Genomic DNA, 21562 nt, shown 5'->3' on the forward strand with positions numbered 1-21562 from the left:
ATGTGCATTTATCTCAGTGAGCAGAGGGATGACTTTGAATAGAATGGGAGGCAGGTTTGCTCTAAGCAGTTTCCAGCTTGACTTTTGCCTTTAGCTTACTGATTTTGGGGCCCCAAGATTTATTTGCTTTTCACATATCCCCCCTTTTCTTTTAAAAAATACTTTGGAGAAGGCATTTTAGAAAAAAGTGAGTCTCTGGTCTCAGGTTTCATCTGATCTCTAATGGCTAAGATGGTTTATTCCTAGATGAGCAGGTCTGAAATTATTAGGAAAGCTCATTTTTAGCAGGTTGTGAAGTATCCTATCCTATGAAGAGAAAATGCCAGAAGGAAGGGAGAAAAACAACAAACAAAAGAACAATCCTGGAAAATTGATATAGGTCACATTACTCTGAAGTCCATTATATCAATAGGCAGGTATGAAAGTGGCTTATGTACGTAAATAGGTTGCTGTTATTATCTGAAGTTTAAGTTTTCTAGCTTCAGTTTGCAGGGCTTTAAGAAAGTACAGTTTAGTTTTAGGTGAAAGAAGTTAGGAAAAAATGGGGGGAAAGAAAAAGAAAAGAAAAAAATTGAAAACATCATTTTCGAGACTTGTAGACAGGAAAAATTAAAATTTGGTCCAAACTGTATAAAATAATAAAAATTAAAAAACATTAGGCAAGACTAAAATCTAACAACAGGCATACTATAGTTTTCAAAACACAATTTTTCTCTCTGTAGTTTCCCATTTTTACTAAAGATAAATCATGATATTACTCATTATTATACTTGGCCATATTATTTGTATAAGGTACAGCAAGAATAATTATTTTCACATAGGCTTTTTAAATTGGCTTTGATGGAACTTAGTTTTATAGAAGGAATCTCAGATAAGGCTTTTTAAAGCTCAGCCCAGCCATGAATTTGTACCATCAAATACCTGTAAGTTGGGTGAATTCTTTTTCTTTTGAGGTCCCAAGATAAACTTGGGGCTCCTAGGCCTGGAAGACAATGACATTCTTTCCTTAACACAGGTCAGGAACCCTGTGCAGGGACTGTGTAGACAAGGTATCAGGCCATTTTTTCCAAGGGGCTTTTATTGGCTCCATAAGTCAAGTTTGATTCCTTAAAGGAAAGCATACCATTCCAGTCAAAGCCTTGGTAAAATAACCAGTTTCTCCAATTGTGTCCTGTTACAAAGGAAAACAGATTCTTATGCAGTTATGCAAATAACTGCATTGCCCTAAGTTAAGAATACTCAAAAGTAGTTACCAAATTCTGGAGAAATCAGGTAGAGAGAAACAAATATGCTTCAATTTTTGTTCATAGGAGTATACTAAATTGTTAAATGCTGTCAGTAGCTCAAAAGAAAAGTTTCCTTGACTTTGAAAAACAAAACAAAGAATCAGCACTGTTTTAAGCCAAAAGTCAAAAAGATTACTTCTGTCCTCTATTAGTTCAGTCCATGCAGTTAATTCCTCTCCTGCTTGATATTAATGAACATTTCAGCTCTCCATGAGTCCTGAATGTGTTTTCCTCTATTCTGATGTCACAATCTCCAAAGTTATTAGAAACCTATATTCAAGAGCACCTGTGAGAGTTTCATAGCTGATTATAAAGCCACCTTCTAAGGAGGATCAAAACAAGAAAATTGTGGATGACAAAAGGTTTTAGGGAAGCCATAGTCAAAGACACAATTGACAAGGAAATTTGTTACCTCTGTGGCACACAACAATTTAGCATAGCAATTGTAATTTTTACTAATAATGTTCACTAAGTCATATCAGAATTATAGGAGTTTCCCGTGATTTTGGAACACATACCAATAACATATTTAAACAAATACAGCCCAAAGAAAAGCAAACACCATTTCATATTTGACAATGCTTCCTGTAATTTTTATACTAAATAAGCCAAATTATGTCATTTTTGGACTTTAGGGAACACAGTATCTTAATGATTAATTAGGTCAGAAAAAAGACATAATTTATAATTTGATTTTAGAAAGTTTGTTAAATATCAAAGTTTTAAAATACTTTATCACAAAATAGAATCACAGGTCATTGTAAAATAATTCATTCTTTTAATAAGTAATAACTCAAGGATTTCAAAAAAAGGAGAAAAACCTTCATTCTTTGAGAGAGACTTAATTTTCCAAACTGCAGAAAGCTAACTAAATTTGTTTTTTCAAAATTTTATAAACAATTATAAAATTTTAATCTTGACTATAAGATATAACTTCCATAAGTCTTTTATAACCTTTATAACTTTTATTAAGGAGTTGGTTAATGCTTCAAGAAAACCTTGTCAATCAGACACAGGGGCCCATATGTGGTCTTGTATTAGTGTGCCTTTCACATTAATGATTAATTTATGCTGAACTTATTTCATCTCTCAAAATCATCCATAACAATCTCATATGCCCACATCTTTCATGATAGTCCCTGGGCCTGAGGAGCTGAATAGCTTCAATTTCTGGCCTTGTGTCTCAGGAATGTAATTTATTTTGATTGGCATCTTCTACGAGGTCTGAAGATAAGGCTTTAATTGCTGTCAGTGTTTAAGATTTAGCAGGAATTGGTGTCCTTTTTAGACCCAGGAGTGAAAGCCCTGTAGATCAATGTCACAAGGACTTAAAAAGCACATACAGAAAGATATGTGGATGGAATAACCTTAATTTAAAAAAAAATTGTTTTATCTCAGATTTTTCCTAAGCAAACCAAAACTTAATAATAATGGTATATGAATTGTTTGGATTAAACATGAAATCTGTTAGGCAAGTTACCAAAAGGCAAAAGAAAAGACCTTCTTCACTGCATAGAATATTATGCTGGAAGAAAATAGTTCCTTTAGACCTTTAAGAAAACACTGTTAGCATCAGGTACCAACAAACAGAACTTGCAGAAAAAAACTTATATGAGCTAAAAATGAGTTGAAGGAGAGCATTACCATTTATCACTCTTTTATAGGGGAGAGAAAACCAAAAATTGTGAGATGCAACAAAAGTTGAACTTTGGGTTACAAACAATGAACACTTCTTATACTTTATTAAATCAATCCCTTAAGAAAATTTCATTGTTCTAACCAATTATTTAGGGTATACTTTTTTTTACATCAAGCCCAACCTCTAGAAAGACCACTGTAATTTCTTTTTAATTATAGACAACTTGATCATATAAAAGTGTTTTTTTAAATAAATCCTATTATTGGGACTTACATAGACTATTCATGGCATGCTTGGACTTTATCATTTCTTCTGAACATCCCTCTTTCTTAAACAACCAGTCATTTTATTCTAGGACTAAATTGAACATACAAAATTCTTTCTCATATAAAATTATTTCTCTTTAACCTTTCTTAAAAAAAAGAAACCTCTTTATTTCTATAGCTTTATGTCTGTCTTATTTCCTGGTTCCTCTTACCTTGTTTTATACATAATCTTTAAATAAACTTTGAATTGGAGTTTATTAATAATATTAAATTATTTACCTGTTTAAAAAGGACACACTTTTTTCTAAAGAATGTTTTTCTATATTTTTATTGGAAAATACCCAAATAATGAAATATCTATTATTTAACATAACTTTAGATTCTAAATTATGACATTTGTCTACAAGTATTTATTCCTTTACATTTACCTAATTATTTTAATCACTTACTGAGATTACTTATGAAAACTGCAATAGTCATCATTTAAAGTCATGAAACCACCATTGCAAAATTATAACTAAGATGATGAAAAAGATCTGACCTAACTGATTCTGTCTTGCTTCTAACTGTTCAGATCCTTGTTCATTCCTGGGCATAAGCCAAACTAACTTTGGGAGGAACTTAGTTTATAGTTTAGCTTTGAAACAAATGCGAACGGTCCTCTTCAAAACAAATTTCCTTCCTGCATGTGGACTAGACTGATTAAAACCACAAGATTAGAAGTTATGGTAGTCTTACTGAATTCAAGATTTAGCTATTTTCATTAAATCAATATCAATGTCTTATTTATTGAAACATTACACAAGTAAAGATAATTCTGTTTTGGGCTGGGTTTATAATTTTGTAACCCTTATGCCAAATTTTGACACCTTATAGTATTTGGCAGAATGAGTATGAAATAACTTGATTAATAAAAACAAACAAAAGTGTATGCTGGTAATTCTTAGGAGATTTCTAGTATAACTTTACCAATACTTTTAAAGATAGCTTATTTATTAAAGACTTTACTTAAGACACACAAAGTAGAAAAAACATTTGATTAGTCTTTTCTTTTTTCCTGACAAAGTATTTGATTCAAGTGTTCTATTTTCTAAAGGCAATTGATTAGAGCTCTTTCACATATTTTTAGTAGTGAAACGTTGTGTACACAACACATAAATAAGTAGTTATATTAGGCATACTGATAAAAGTACATCTTATAGACTCCTAAGACCTCCTTTTTCCCCCCATCTTAGATTTGCAAATTCTTGATAACCTGTTTTATTGCCCTGGCGGTTGTTGAATAAATAGTCCTAAATCTGTATATTGAAGGAAACAACTCTTTGATAAAAAATCAGGTAGCAAAATTTACATCTCAAGATACAGAGAGAGAAAGTCTGGTGGTGCTAGAGGGAGATTAAAGATTGATGCCAAATCAAATATAAAATTATAGAAATCTATCATAGGATTGTACAAGGAGGCCAGTTTTATTTAGATAAGGACTATGTATTTTTAACTGGATCTCTGAGCTCTGGGCAGAGCCCACACTGAATCTTGGGTGTCCAAAAAGGGAGAATTCTTATGAGGGTAGACCACATGATGCTTTTATAGTGCACTTAATTTTTTTTTTTAACAAAGGTATTTGTAAGTGTCTAAATGACATTCTTCCTTAAAAACTCAAGGGTAGGCTTGGTGCAGTGGCTTACATCTGTAATTCCAGAAATTTGTGATTACACTTACCCAGGCCAAGGTGAGCAGATCACCTGTGGTCAGTAGTTCAAGACCGGCCTGGCCAACATGATGAAACCCTGTCTCTACTAAAAGTAGACATTTTCTTGAAGGAACTGCAGGCTATTCTAAACTATTTTAGGTCTCTCATGCAGCAGAGGCTGCAAGAGAAAGGAGAGACAGCAGAAGTAAATGAAGAAAGCAGAATTCAGTCATCTGAGAAGAAAAAAACATTAGCTCAAAAAAAAAAAAAAAAAGACACTTTCTCCAAGCAGAGAAAGAAAACAAAAAACATGAGAGCTTTTTAAAAATACAAATGCGCACACATACACACACACTTCTTGGATGTTAGCTTTAATTAAGCTCGTTTTTCACCATTGAGCTCCTTTAAAAAAATCCTTTCAAATCTCATTACCATATTTGTAGAACAAACAGCTGTTATTTCAGAACTACCAAGTATCAAACTAGATAGGACTTGATTTAGGAACCAAACCCAGTCTATTGTGATGGGAAAAAAGAAAGCAGAATCTTGGCTGTTTGCAGCATGGGGTGATAGCCATTGTTCTTTCAATTTGGCCTGGCTGGCAAAAAGGTGGCTTTGTTACATATGTAAAGCCCTGTAAGTAATCCAAATAAAAAATCTTTTCTTTTTTTTCCCCCTTTTGCTGGTGTTTTTCTCTTCCCCCCTCCCCCGCCACCACACCACCTTTTGTATGTGTGTGTATTGGGAGAGACAGGATTTAGCCACTTCAGAGGACTTGTTCACCATAATTTAGAGCTTTCCTTTGGATTTGGTCAAGTGGAATAGAGTTCTTCAAACCCAATGGGGGGGAAAAAGACCAAAACAACAACAAAAACAGAAACAAATAGTAACAAAATAAAAGAATTAAAGAAAATAAAAGAAGCTGGGCGCAGCAGCTCATGCCTGTAATCCCAGCACTTTGGGAGGCTGAGGCGGGCAGATCACCTGAGGTTGGGAGTTCGAGACCACCCTGACCAGCATGGAGAAACCCTGTCTTAAAAAAATAAAAAGTAAATAAATAAATGATCACACAACTTGTATTATTACTGAGTACTCTAATGATAAGGAGAAATTAAGACCAGCTGGTTGTTAATTTTAATGTTAGCCTAAACAAACCCCAATTCAGCTACTTACCTAGCAATGGGTCTCAGGCTGAAGACTGCTCTCTACATTCCTTGAAGCAAAAAAAACCTCAAACTTGTCTTTCCTGTTGGAAGCAAGCCCAAACTCAATAAAGTAGTTACCATTGGAAGCAGGAAAACTTGCCTTCCTTGTATTAGAAGCAAGTAATGTCCAAAAAAAAAAAGGAGTTGTGTGGCAAAATTAACTTTATATCTCAACCAAATTTTGGGAGATCAGAGATTCTCTGGAGGGGGTGCTTTCAGGCCTCAGCAAAGTTTCCTATTGGTTTGAGCCATAAAGATTGCTCAAAGTCCAGGCACGGTGACTCATGCCTGTAATCCCAGCACTTTAGGAGGCTGAGGTGGGCAGATCATGAGGTTAGGAGTTTGAGACCAGCCTGGCCAGCCTGGTGACACCCTGTCTTTACTAAAAATACAAAAATTAGTTGGGTGTAGTGGCGGTACATGCCTGTAGTCCCAGCTCCTCAGGAGGCTGAGTTAAGAGAATCTCTGTGGAGCTCAAGGATTCTAGCACAGGCCTTATCTGTTGCCTCTGCTCCAGTGCCTAAAAGGTGGGAGTTCAGCGTGTTTGGGCATTTCTTATGACCTTCACTGTGTTATAGAAACTTAGAGTTATCAGCTATAGAGAGCAAGAATACAAGAATTTGTAAACTTATAAAACTTGCAAAGCAGGATACAATTTTATGGGAGGGGGAAGGACTTAGGGAAGTTTGCTTATAAAAGAAAAATTTAATTTCTGCTCTTTTCTCCTGCATTAATTTTATTTTTATATTATATATATATTTTTTAATCATTTTCCCCCTCTTCACTGTGTGTATAACCAGAAAAAAAAAAAATAGAATGAATGCCTAAACCTCCAAGGGAGCTCCGAATGTGTTGATTTGGGGAAGATGAGCATGACTGGATTTGGGAGAAGGTCGTAGCTGCTTCCTGATAACTTCCAGGGATCTGAAAAGATAGGCCTTGTAAGGGAAGGGTGGGTACTAGTTCTCTCCTGTGAACCATTAAGTGGAGGAACTATTATGGGCAGACCAGCCTCTAAGCGTGCAAAACCGTAAGGCTGATTTCTCTGATCCCTGCTCGTGAGGAAGAGACACAAATATCACAGAACGAAGTGAGAACCCCTGACACGTCCAGATTACATGGAATTCCAACACAATCCCAACCTTTTCCAACATGTTCCAAGTCAGTTGTATATTTTAGCCATACTGTAAAAGTACTACCCTCAACCTTGCTTTCCATTTTCCAACTTTGGTACCTTTTGTTACCATGCTCTTTCTCAGTTTGTCGTGGCTCCTCCAGTCCCTGTCTTCAGCAGGCAATGTATTTCAAGTTTCTGGTCAAATGCTGTCTTCTTCATAAAGACGATCCTCGCCTTTCTCCAAAGGTTGTTTCTTCTGCCTCTCTGTCTTTCTCTCTCTTAAACCTTCATAATACTTTCTTTGAACCCTCTTTTTGGGATCTTACATTTTTGTTACGTACATATTGTGGCTACTTGTCTTCTTGCCTTAGCCTACCTACTTGGCCATTATTATAAGTATTATCATTGAGTAAGTGGAAAATAATCATTTAAAGTAATAATTTTCCAACTTTCCGTCCTGAGGAGCTTTGACTTGTTACATCTCTCGGGAATTATTTAATGCATGTTCTATTTGTTCAATGTCCCGACACTATCCCTAACCATATAATGGTCTGGAGAGAAAAGCGTCCAACAAAATCTCTCAGTAACTCGGAAGAAAGAGTTAGAAACCTCCATAATTGAGAATGATTGGTCTCTTCTATTGATTATCTCACCAATTGCCAGGAAAAAGGCAGGTACCTTCTTCCTCCCTCACTTCCTCATGTTTGTTTTCTTAAAGCTTTTCCCTTGGCCAGGGAGGATGAATTTCTCAGGAAATCAGAAACAAGTTGGATACACAGTCCATACAGAAAAGAGCATTTTATCTATAAACAAATCCTATAGGGGTCTGTTCCCTTCCTCTTCCTCATGTTCTTAGAATCACCTAATTGGAAAGAAAGATGATCTCTAGCATGACAAAGGAAAAAAAAAAAGATGTCCGTGAAAACAGTCCACTAATAATGGTATAAATATAAGACATTTATCTCAATTACTACAGTTTTATTTTTCTCTCCTTTTCTTAGAGTTAGAGAAGTAGAGATTCATCCTCTGGAGGAAAGGAATTTTATAATTAAAATTAACATGTCAAAGACATTTTCTACTCCCTTTTTATTCCTCAAAATTTCTATTTTTTTCTGGCTAGGCACAGTGGCTCGTGCCTGTAATCCAATCAGGAGGATCGCTTGAGGTCAGGAGTTTGAGAGCAGCCTGGCAACACAGTGAGACCTCATCTTTACAAAGCAAAACAAAAAACCTTTGACTTTTTCTACATTCTCAATTATGATTATTGGTACACCCAACTCATTTCCCAAGATAGAAGCTGGAAGTTACCTTTGACTCTTCCTGTGTTCATCCCTCAGATTCAGTCAATTTCTAAGACTTGTCAAATTCACCTTCTACATGTATGTGTATTTCCACCACCTAGCATAGTGTCAGCATCCTAGTACAAAATAGTAGCAATCTATGGAACAAACAATAGAGAGAGAGAGAGAGAGAGAGAGAGAGAGAGAGAGAGGAAATGGAGAGCTTTGAATGTCAAGCTCTTAGCCAAGGACCACAGGGATAATTAATGGCTCAGCTAGGTCTTGAATCAAGGTCTCCTAAATTCCAGTCTCATTCATTGATTTCCTCTTGTTGCATTTTATCCTCTTCATCTACAAGTATGTTGGTTTTCAGGTAAGCAGGAACAGAACAGGAGGCATTATAATATCTCACATCATTCTTTTACTAGTTAAAATTTAATGCTGGAGAGGGCATTTGATTTGTCTTCATTGGTCTAAGAACTTCCACCACCCAGCAGCCTCTGCCTCAGGCAACACTTGGCCAAGATGAGGAAAGAACAGATGCACCAAAAATATGTTAAAGGAAACAAGTCAGCTGAAACATTAAGAAATGATAATTATCATAGGAGGCAATAGGAATGGTTTCTCCTAATAAGCTGCTCAAAGAAAAGTAGCAGGTAAAGTTAGACAGAGTGACACTCATGTCCTGGAATTTCAGACCTTCAAATAAGGCAGTTTGTTGTTTTGATTATATAAGGCATCGCTGTAACTCCTGGTAAAACGAAGGCTAGGGCTGATCCGTCTTCACACTGGAGCGATGGTGACAGGCTTGCTGGAAGACCTGGCTCTCCCGTAAGGGTAGAGCACAGACACATTTCTGAAAGCGATATCTGCAGTGAAGACCACAGTGGGGGAAAAAGATTCACAAGAATCAAATGGCATAGACTGACTGTGTACACTCCAGGTAGTTGCTGGTTAGCTTTCTTAAAGAAACACCTTCAAAACACCGTGCTGGCTCTCCTACATTCATGCTCGTTATTGGTTTCCAAATTTCTTATACTCACATTTGTCTACCCATAGTGAGGAGGAAAAAATAAAATTTGGAAATAACATTAATTTAAAATAAACAATAAGCTTAAGACTAGGCCACAAAAATAATTACAAAGAGCAGAGGAACAGGTAAACCACCCCTCCTAGCCTAAAGTGCCTGCAGTTAGCTAAAGCGAACCCAGCAGAGCCTCCTCCTTCCAAGATAAGGCACCCAAGCATATCTTTGTACCCACAGCTCATAAGCATATATCTATAAAAACCTGTTTTCTTCCCCAGCTGCCAGTCGTGGGAGCGAAATATATGCGTAAAGAGTGTAGAAAATGTACGTATTCTCAAGGTTGTAAAACTTGTCACAAGTCAACGACTGTCTTTGTTTAAACCTGTTTTTTTTCCTCTGCCTTATCTTCCCAACACCAAAATTTATCTAAACAAGGAATTTTCCTTTGTGTGGGGCTGGCGGCCATTACAGGTGGTAAGGCCACCATCAGCCAGAGCACCAATAAAAAAAAAAATTTCTGTATCTCTCAGTCTCTCTGCTCTTCTGGGCTCAAATTTCTTTAACAATAGGACAAAAAGGCATTGTCATAAAGCATGTGGTGAAATGTTTGCATTTTTGAAAATTTGGGACAAGAGAGCAATGATGCTCCGTATTTTGGGAAATGCTGCAGAGGCAAAATAAAGTATGATGTGAATGCGTCCAGACTGCATACTCAGGTTAATTTAAATTTACCATCAAAACAATATCCCAATGTTTAGAAAATTGGAGAAAAGATGAAATACGTCTTAAAGTTGTGTGTTTTCTTATTCTTTTTTTGGTGAGACTTATTATGCACCAACCCCCAGCTAGGTGTTCACATCACTCTTTGAACATCACTGCTTAATTTTTCAGAGGATGATTTCTTAAAAAATTGTATATGTTTAAGGTGTACAGCTTGATGATTTGATATAGGCATACAATGTGAAATAATCACCACAACTGAAATAATCTGTCACCTCACATAGTTACTGTTGTTTTTGTATGTGGTGAAAACACTTAGTAACTACCCTCTTAGCAAGTTTCATGTATACAGCACAGTAGTGATACCTCTAGTCACCATGCTGTACATTAGATCTTGAGAACCCATTTATCTTGCATAACTGAAACTTTGCATCCCTTGAGAACACCTCCCATCCCCATGCCCTGGTAACCATCATTCTGCTCTCTGCTTTTATTTTAGATCCCATATAAATGAGATCATGCAGTATTTGTCTTTCTGTGTCTGGCTTATTTCATTTAGTGCAATATCCCCCAGACCTACACAGTGATAACTTCTGGGCCTTTTCCTCCAAACAGTGCATGAATGGACTTTATAGTTTACGCATGAAAGGATCTGCTTTATGTGCCTGTCCATCACACAGCATCTTTCTGTCTCTCATTTCCGAGTGACCAACTCTTCTGTGTCTACTCCTGTGCTTTCCTGTACTTCCTTGTGACTCCAAGTTACCCATACACCAGCTGAGCTCTTGACTTTCTTGGAGGCAGAGGCATCTGCTTAGGGGAAGGTCCTAGCTCACATGTATTATGCTCTTCTTTCTGGCTGTTCTCCAATGACGAAGACTTTAAATTATTTTCAGTGGAAGCTAGTGAATAGCCAAATATCAGTAAGACAAGCAGTAGGCTAAAGAGAGAAGAAAAGTAAAAGAAGCCTGGACAATCTATAAACTATATACTGTTGTTAATCACCTTTTAAAAGGTGATGGAAGAAGAATTTTAGAATTGAGAATATAAAGAATATTTCATTGGATTTACAAAATTGGTTCTCTATGAAATCTTTCTGAACCAAATTATCTCTTTCTCTCTCTCTCTTTCTGACTTTTTGTTATATTTTGACTCTTGTTAGTTTTGAAGTGATATACTAATTACATTTAAAATATAAATTGAGCTCCATAGACCCTGTTGTTCCAGAAATTTCTAACACACCTTATTGTTTGCCAGAGGATTAAATATAATTGTTTTAGCTTTTTCCTGGAAGCAATAGAAGGTAAAATGATTTGCACACAAGGTCACTTTTTCCAATATGTAACTGGATAACCCTTCCTACAGTATCTGAAATTAAAGAAACTATTTTAACAAAAACTGAATATCCTGCTACCTATAATAAACGGCATTAAAATATGCTCTCCAGGCTAACTGCAGATTCTCAGATACTTTTAGGCTATCCAGCAATTTTTCCATTCTGGCTGTTTGATTCTATTTGAACCTTCCAATTAACTTAAAGCATGAATATGACTAGCCAACCACTACACACACACACACACACACACACACACACACACACATACATATGTATAATCAGTTTGTAAGTGTGGAAGGCTGGAGGGAGAAATGGCAAGGAAGGAAGAGATCATCAGAAAGGATTCAGAGAGTGCAAGTATATTGTAGTTTTATGCTTTAGAATAAAGCAGCAATCAACGTTTAACTGCAAGCTAAGTACTATTTATACAGTTGTTTATATTAAAATTGAAATAATATTGTAGTTAATCCTCTACATTTAGGAGCTTTATTATGGACTAAATTTAAAATCAATACAAGTGAAGTTCAAGAGAGGGTCATTGCATGAACATGTTGGTAATAGTAAAAAGTTCTGCAGTAAATGCCTAAAACGTGACAGTTTTCACTATTTGCAACTGAAGCTGACATAAAAGCTAATATACAAAAATGAATCTGTATTTAGAATTTTTGAAACCTAACTTTTGAACCAAATTTGGTGTCTTTCAAAAAAATCTATCGTTCCTTCGACTTAACTGTCTCTACTTATTTAACTTACAGCCCAAGTTCCTCTTTGCTGCTTCTTAACGATTAAATTTCACAGGTACCACTTGGTGAGAAAGGGGAAATTTCTCCCCTAGGGGCCATGGCCAATTAAAAGTCTTTCTGGTTGGTTCCTTCAATGTTCCTTTGCTTCCCGACAAGATGATTGTTCTCTTATTAGATCAAGTGCACGTGTTTTTATCCTATGAGGGTTATACAGCCTCGACTACGTAGAAACTCTGAGAAGGCCCATTCTAGCTACTGCCATTCCTCTTCCCCTAAACTCTCACAGGGCCACTTATAAGGTCTTTGCTATTGAGATTAGTGTTGTCTTCTTCTTCTTCTTCTTCTTTTTTTTTTTAACATGAACATATAGCTTGATGAATTTTCTTTCTCTTGATGATGAACATTCCATACAGTGCTTCTTTGGTTGCTGTGCTTTTTCATTTGCTCTCTCTAAGATCAAAGCTGAGATTTTTCCAACAATGGAAAAGCAGAATTTTTTCCTTTGAAAGTACCACTGAGCCAGCCACTCTGCTGTTTTATTCTGTTCTGGGGAAATCTTGGGCTAGTCCTTCTCCCATTATAAGAACATAATGTTAGTTTGGACAGATTTCCTGAGTCGAATTGCCTTTTGGTCACTGAAGGCCATGTAGATTTGCTTCTGCTCTTCTACCAGGAGGATGAACAATTAGTGCAGAGCCCACAAAATGATCAGATCTAGGTTCATTGAATTCACTATTTTTAGGCCATTTGAAAGGAGTTGCTCCTAATTGTCTAATGAGTTAGTTTGGAATTAAATATAAATGAATACTTTTTTTTGAGTAGTCATTTGTTAGCTTCATTTGCTTCTGTTTTGATTCAATTTGGGGGTTCATTTTTTCTTATTTTCATTTTATTTTATGTCATTTTTTATAAGGTTCAAAACAGAAATGTGTATTTAACAGAGGTTCTCACTCCTATGGGCCCATTTCCATCCATCTATATAGATAACCACTGCCATTAGCTTCTGGCTTACTCCTCCTATGTCTCTTCATGCAAAATAGGCAAATATGCGTGTATGTGTGGTTTTTATATATATTAGTTTCCAATTTTCCTATATAAAAGGCAGCATACTATATACATTCTATATATGCATAACTATATGCTACATTTGTCATCTATATTACAATATGTATTCATTAACAATAATCTCTCTCAGAGATCTTTTTATACTTTGCTTGTTTCTCATAGTACTCTATGATATAATTATTATAGTAAAGATTTTTGGTCAGTGTATCCCCAAACAAAACTTAAAGTCATGGAAATTGCACCTCATAAAATTTGTTAAATATTAAAACTTATGGAAGAAGCACATTGAGAAAATTAGTCAAAGTTAGAGTTTGTAGAAATAAGCCATGAAAAATAACAAAAGCTAAAACTTCATATGGTAAGGTTTATGATTGACTAAAAACTAATATCAGAATCAAATCTTAACAAAGTTTAGATATGCCAAATTTGATGGAGGGAAATTGAGCTTGTTAGAAGGAAGAGCTGCCAGAGAAAAACCACATGGCAGAAGCCACAATTGGACAAATACTCTGTTTTCAAGAAATCCAATAGTATAATCATAGCCTGAGAGTAATATTTAAGTTAAAAAGAATCAGTGTCAATAAAAGTAATTTTAGTTACATTAAAGATAAAAATGAAAAAAACCCTAACTGCACTGTATAGAGAATTGATCAAAGAATCAAACAGGATTAATGGAATGAACTCTAGAAAATACTTTCTTGATGAAAATTAAAATCGATCATGTTTGTATAATTCTGCTTAAAAAATTTTACACAGGATCAAAATATCTACTCAGTCCTAAGGTAGAATCCAAACAATGTATATGGATGTGTCCTGGGCTACTTTGCCATAGTTCTCCCATCGATTTTTTCTTCTTCTCTGCTTTCTTTCAGTCTCTGGTAGTCTTATGTGCTATTTCAAGGCTGCTCAACTATACCTCAATTAGTCTTTTCTTTGAAGTATTCTTTCTCTCCTTCCCACTTCCTACTGACTCAAAGTGTCCTCCCTCTTCAGGCCCTTGACTTCATTTGGCAGCCTAGACCCTCTCTCCTCTCTCTCTCCTCCCATCCTGAGTCACCCACAATCTTTGCTGACACTTGTATACTTCACATATTCATTGGCATGCTGAAGGGAGCACCCAGCTGTTCTGTAAGTGCCCTCACCACCTTCCTTTGAAACCTATCTTGAACTTTCTGGCTCCCTGCTTCCTCTCCTCTCTCTGCTCTAGATTAAACTCTTGATACCCTGGAATTTAGCCCAACTGTGGCTGGGAGCAGTCCTGTTCCTAGTTGAGAAATCCCAGCAGCTCTCAGTGAAGATCTCCAATAACTAAGCATCTCATCAATTCTGCTGCCAGCTCCATGCTGGTAATTGTGTTTAGGCTTGTGTCTTGCTAAATGTTTCATAGCATGCCCTCATTCCGGATTCTATATTCTTTTTTGGCTTGGGTTTCTGTTTGGATAGCATGTTTGGTACTTGTGTTTCACTAAGACTACTTTGTTAGGCTTATTAAAGGGCTGAGTGCTTCCCTTGAACTCTAGCCTCAGATCTAGGACTCTTTCCTGTTTCTAGAGTTTCCTGATGTCTATCAGCCACCTGCCTGGCTAGACCTCTGAGTATTACCCACTCCAGATCACCAATCTCCAGGTTCTTCCTGTCCACTGGAACCACCCTTTATCTCTCATTAAACCTCCCAGGCATTGAGCATTTGACTAGACTCCTTCCTCGTGGACCCACACTCTTCTCCAAGCAGGTCATAGTTCAAGTCGTGCTGCTTTCTATTCCTTGACAGTGGTGTCACCCTTCAGCACCTGCTCAATTCTGGGAAGTGATTTGCATGTCCAAATCTCAAATTAAGCCCTAATTTCAAATTTCAATTTTGGCAAAACTTTTATTTAATTATTATTAATAAATTATTAAACTAAATTTTATATAACTAATTAATATTATATCATTATTAAACATTATTATTAAACTATTATTTAATTACCTAATTATTCTACCACTCTTCATTCTTCTACTTTTTTTTTTTTTTTCCTGAGACAGGTTCCTGCCATCATGTTGCCCAGGCTGGTCTCAAAATCCTGGGCTCAGGTGACTCTCCTGCCTTGGCCTCCCAAAGTTCTGGGATTACAGGTGAGCCACTGCAGCCAGTCTCTTACTTTTATTTGAGTTTATCTCTCAATATTTAATCTATTTTGGGAGAGTTTTGCTTGTTGTTTTGTTCACTGTATATTGCTCTTCAGCGTCGTTGAGGTAACAAATAATTCATCTACTACTTACCTCAACAAATTTCATATCATCATTGTTCCTCAAATGGAAACGTTATACCATATTAATGTATTAAACACTTGCCGTTTGTCTGGGCACCTGGGGTACAAGATAAATAAGATGTGCTCCTTGTCTTTAAGGAACTCACTCCCTACACAGTTACAATACAATATGATAAAAGTTCTACAGGTGTGATGTTCAAGGAACTCTGGGAGGACAGAGATGAATTTGACTTACCTACTTCATAGTGAAATGATCAACAAGATCACTAATGATAAATAAGATGTACTCCTTCTCCTTAACGAACTTACTCACTACGCAATTACAATACAATATAATAAAAGCTCTACCAGGTGTGATGGACAGGGAACTCTGAAAGGACAGAGGTGAATTTGACTTACCTGCCTTGCAGTGAAACGATCAGTAGTTGCCTCAAAGCCAATTTGAACTAGTTCCTGAAGAATGAGTAACAGTTTGCCATAGGGGGGTAACTATGTGTCTAACAGAAGAAGCAGGAAGTGGAAAGCTACCCAGGCATGTCAGAGCGTGGCCCATTCCACTGGAGGAAGCGTGAATAATTCAGATAGCTCCATTATAAGCAGCACTGAAATGGGAGAGGCAGGAAATATGGCTGGAGAGACAGGTTGAGGACCTCTGGTGAAAGACCTTACATGCTATGCTAAAACATTGGGACTTAATTCTATAGGTGATAGGACTGCTCCTTGACAGTTGAGCAATTCCTTAACTGCTTTATGGAATAATCCAGTCCTTCTTGACTGCCAAAAAATGTATTCACACTGTTTTAAGAAATCGGTAGGAGTCCAATGCTCTGAAAGTTACATAAGGCTGGTGTGATTCTTCCAGATGGCAGGTGCCATTGTAAATAGCTCTGTAAAAATATTTTCCCACATTTTCCACACAAATGTTTTTCCTTATTCTGTGGACACCTTGTGGAAAAATATCCCTAAAGGTATAGTTTTATCTCCCTGATCTTCTGTTTACTTGTATTTAAATTTTATGGTGAGTATAAATTTTTTTTATAGCAAAAGTCCCCTTTGTATGTGTGTGTGAGTGTGTGCATGAGAGGGAGATAGAGAGGGATTAGAAGAGCTTCCTGATTTAGGCCATGCCTGGTGTCTCATGCCTGTAATCACAGCACCTTGGGAGGCCAAGGTAGGCAGACCCATTGTGGTCAGGAGTTTGAGACTAGACTGGCCAAGATGGTGAGACCCTGTCTCTACTAAAAATACCAAAAAGAATTATCTGGGCATAGTAGTGGGTACCTGTAATCCCAGTTACTTGGGAGGCTATGGCAGGAAACTCTCTTGAACCCAGGAGACAGAGGTTTCAGTGAGCAGAAATGATGCCACTGCACTCCAGCCTCAGTGACAGAGCAAGACTCCATCTCAAAAAAAAAAAAACCAAAAACCAAAAAACAAGAAGAGCTCCTGATTTGTCAATGTCCATTTTGTTTTTCTCAAAGCTGTTTTGATTATGCATGGCTTCTTCCTTCACTTATTGTTAGGATAAGCTCTCAAAATTTTCTGGCAAAAGACTAACAACTTTAATTATATCATATGGTTCTGGAAAAGAAATTATCTGTCAAGTACCCATGAAAATATTTTCAAGACTCTTTCTTTTCGTAAATACTTTTCAACAGCTGTGCTCTAGAGAAGCATCAGAAAAGAACTCCTGAGGATGGTTGATTTTCTGCTTTGTTTGTCCCTGTGCGTCTTAGTGAAATGCAGCAGGACTGGTCCCTTCCTTAACATTTATTCAGCATTTACTATACACAGGCACTGGCTAGCTCCTAGAGCAGGGTGAAGGTTTACAAAGATAAAGGGTGATTCCTCTTTCTGGCGCCATCGTGATATCTGTTAGTCACTTCCTCTTCTGGCCTCTCAGCTTGTGGCTGCTTCACTCCTATGGTCTTGGCCTTGTATTCTCCCTCAGAGGGCAATGCCTGGGCCACAGAAGCCCGTTGCCAGAACTAACCCAGAGCAGAAGGTGCATGGGGCACTTATGTTCCCCAAGGGAGGCTGTAGCCAATGACAGATGGAGGGGACTTGATCTGAAATTACTTCTGTGTCTGACTTCTCATTCTCTCACTCACCTCCTCTGCTCCCTTTCGAGTTTCTCTTGGGAGATCTGGGGGCAGTTTACAACTTGAGATAGTAGCCACGTTTTGTAACCATCACTCAGGTTCTCCGTAGAAACAGAATCAATGGGATAGATACATAGATAGATAGATAGACAGAAAGACATAGATATATGTATGCACGTATATGCATGCACAATCAATTCTTGTTATTCACAATTCGTAGTAATTATGTTCTATTAAGTTGCTGCAAATACTGAATTAGCGAATATTAAATGGTTGCCTGTATGAGTAACAAGAAATACAATGGGAAATATAGGGTTGGATTCATTGCGTCTCTGTCCACAAAATTTTCAGCAGTCAATCAGGACATAACCTTCCTTTATGTGTGTTTCTGCTTAAAGATACCTTACGTAATACAGTCATGCACTGATTAATGATGTTTCAGTCAACAACAGACTGTATATATCATGGTGGTCCCATAAGATTATAAAGGATCATATCTAGAAAAATAATAGATGGCTCTTGATATTGGCATTGCACATCAAGTAGGGGAAATGATTACTATTCAATAATGGTGCTTGGATGTTTAGTTTTCCACATAAAAAATATATAAATAAAAATGTGCATCTACTATCTAGGTTTGTATAAGTACACCTATCATATTTGTAAAATGACAACATATGATGCATTTATCAGAGCATAGCTTTTTCATTAAACAATGCATGACTATATATTTTTGATTCACTAACACTGAGTTCAAGGTTAAGAGCACTAAAATCCATGCTTCTTGCACTTAGAAACACTAGACAGCACTTTAGCACTGTGTTGGGGGATGGGAGGATGTTTTAAACAGCAAAATCAACAAAAAGCACAACGATATGAAAAATATGGCATTAAATATACCACCAAAAGGATACTCATTTACAGTATAACAGTTGAAACAAGGCTGGATGTGGTGGCCCATTCTTGTACTCCCAACACTTTGGAAGACTGAGGCAGGCAGATCACCTGAGGTCAGGAGTTCGAGACCTGCATGGCCAACATGGTGAAACCCCATCTCTACTAAAAATATGAAACGTTAGCTGGGCGTGGTGGCATATGCCTGTAGTCTCAGCTGCTTGGGAGGTTGAGGCAGGACAATTGCTTGAACCCAGGAGGTGGATGTTGCAGTGAGCCACTGCACTCCAACCTGGGTGACAGAGTGAGAGTCTGTCTCAAAAAAATCAAAAACAAAAATTAGCAGGGTGTGGTGGCACGTGCCTGTAATCCCAGCTACTTGGGAGGCTGAGACAGGAGAATCACTTGAACCCAGGAGGCGGAGACTGCAGTGAGCCAAGATCATGCCAGTGCACTTCCACCTGGGCAACAAGAATGAGACTCCATCTCAAAAAAAAAAAAAAAAAAAAAAAGAGTTGAAGCAAGAAGGCAGAACGTTGCCTGTTTGGCTTTGAACAGAAACGTACCTGAGGAGCAACTCAGCGTTTTCACTACTCTGTGCATGTCCACCACAAATGACTGCAAAAATGTTGTATTGATTTTGGGGTTACAAATAAATTTTAGCAATTCTGAGACAGATAGATGGGCATGGGCCATATTACAGATTCTTGAATGTAAAGATGAGTGATAAGAAGGTGGTTGTATGAACATGGCAGCTTAGGTATGTATTTTTAATTTCACTTCCACCCATCCACCACATCACTCAGCCTTCATTCTCTTCCCCAAAGAACTGTGCCCGGCCTGAGCTGCAATTAAAGCTTTGAGTGCAGGTTCTGGCTCTGAGTGCTGGATGGAAGGTCTGGGAACCCTGGTTATAAATGAAAGGTGAAAAAATAAAACCAAAAAAAGAATTTTGGGGCTCAACATTTAATAAGTAATTACAGAGTATAATATTTGCCATACTTTTCAATTGCCATTTGAGTGAAAAACCAGGAGAAACTCCTGTGAGACAGCGCCATGCACAAACATGGCTGTCAGGAAGTTGCAGCAAACGGAGAGTGAGAGCATTTGAAAACGTGGAAAACAGCCTCCTCCTCTCTATTCCAGGGAGTGATCCCAAAGAGAGTTGAGTGCATCCTCTATTCTATCCTCTAGCCTATAGAATACAGAAATCACAAAGCACTGGCTGAATATGACTGTTTCCTTTGTTCTCCCTCTGTAGAGCTGAGGGGCTTTGGGAGGTATTTACAGGCAGTTCAAGTGCAAATGGATAAATGGATGTCTAGTAGTTCTTACTCTCAAAAAAAAAAAAAAAAAACCAAAAAAATCCTCAAACAAGTAGTCTCCAGGTGCAACCCAAATGGCATGTTGATTGACTCAGCTCAAAAAGAAATTAGGGATGTAAATGTGTTTGAGAAAGTTATTACCCAAATCACAACATCCTCTTCAGACAGTTGTATGACTGAATACTGAAAAGAACATTAAAAGTCTTCTAGCAAAAAACCTTTGCCAAAGTATTAAGTGATAAACTGGTATGGATCTCTTCTTGCCCTCTGAGAAAAAGATCTTCTTTCCCTCTGATATTAATTCAGGTTTGTTTGCATGTATAATTCAGACACATTTGTAGATAGCCTTCTGTCAAATGTCATGAGATTTCATATTTAGAATTACTAATACTTGGAGTGATGTAGTGAGTGTTAAAATTATTGGCATAGACAACTCTCATATTGTCTTAAAGCAAATGTGGGGCAGACAATGCATACCAAAGGTGAACATATTCGACCTGAAATTATAATAATATCTTTCATTTGTATATTAGTTAACCTCTTCAAAAAATTTTATTGAAGTCAAGAAAGACACCATTGTCTTTTTTAAATGAAGACCTAATAAACACCTGAAGTTTCTCTTGATCAAAGATTTTTTACTCTATTGATTCATTAATTTGTTCATTCTATATATAAATGTCAATTAGTTTTAGGCCTTAGAGACATGGCAGTGAACAAGAGAAGCAAGGATGTTGTTTCTGGTGAGCTTATATTTAAATGTGAATAGAATTAGAATTTGTGAGACAAATAAGATAAATTAAACAAAAATATAAAAACATCTCAGAGCTTGAGTTTCAGCTTCTCTTTCCTACCGTTTAATCCACCATTGGTGATTAATTTTATCAACGTCATCTGTCATTTTAAATTATTTTTAATTGATGGAGTTTCAGCAATAATTTTCTAACAGGCATATGTAGATTTAGGAGGAAGGAGAAAATTTAAAAGGACATGGATAAATTTTTACTGGTGTTATCTTTATAAGTACCTGACAGGTTGGACTTTCTTGAGCTTGGTCAAGGATGGTTAACAAATAAATCTGGAAAGATAATGGTATAATTCTACTATTATCTGTCTGGTCCTTTCATTATGCTTTGGTCTTGCAGATTTCCATGGACCAAGGAGCATGTATAAAAGCCCATAAACAAAAAGTATTTTATTGATCAGTGATGCATTTATTTGGTCAATTAATAAAAATTACATATCATGAACTTTCTAAACAATGTCCTGTAATCAAAAACTATAGTTTTTAGTACTCAAGTAAAAAATTTATGATCAGTTCTTGGTTGGATTGAGTCTCTCTCTCACGCACGCTCTCTCTCTCCCTCATCTTCATTAGCACAATAGTCTCCCAAGGATGGCGAATTGTGCAGAGGAGATTAAAGATGGCTGACTAGAGGCATCTCACAGCCACCTCCTCCATAAAGAAGAATCAAAATTAAGTAAATACTGGAATTCGAAAGTGAATTGACAAGAAACACCTAAAAGGAAAGAGAGGGAAGCAAGTCAGCCTGCTTGGCAGGATCAGCTGGGGGCCCAGAGAGGCTCCCCAGTGTTAGAAAAGGGTAAGTGAGACATG

The sequence above is a fragment of the Saimiri boliviensis genome, chromosome 5 (genome assembly GCF_048565385.1).
Source record: "Saimiri boliviensis isolate mSaiBol1 chromosome 5, mSaiBol1.pri, whole genome shotgun sequence".
In the NCBI taxonomy this organism is placed as follows: Eukaryota; Metazoa; Chordata; class Mammalia; order Primates; family Cebidae; genus Saimiri; species Saimiri boliviensis.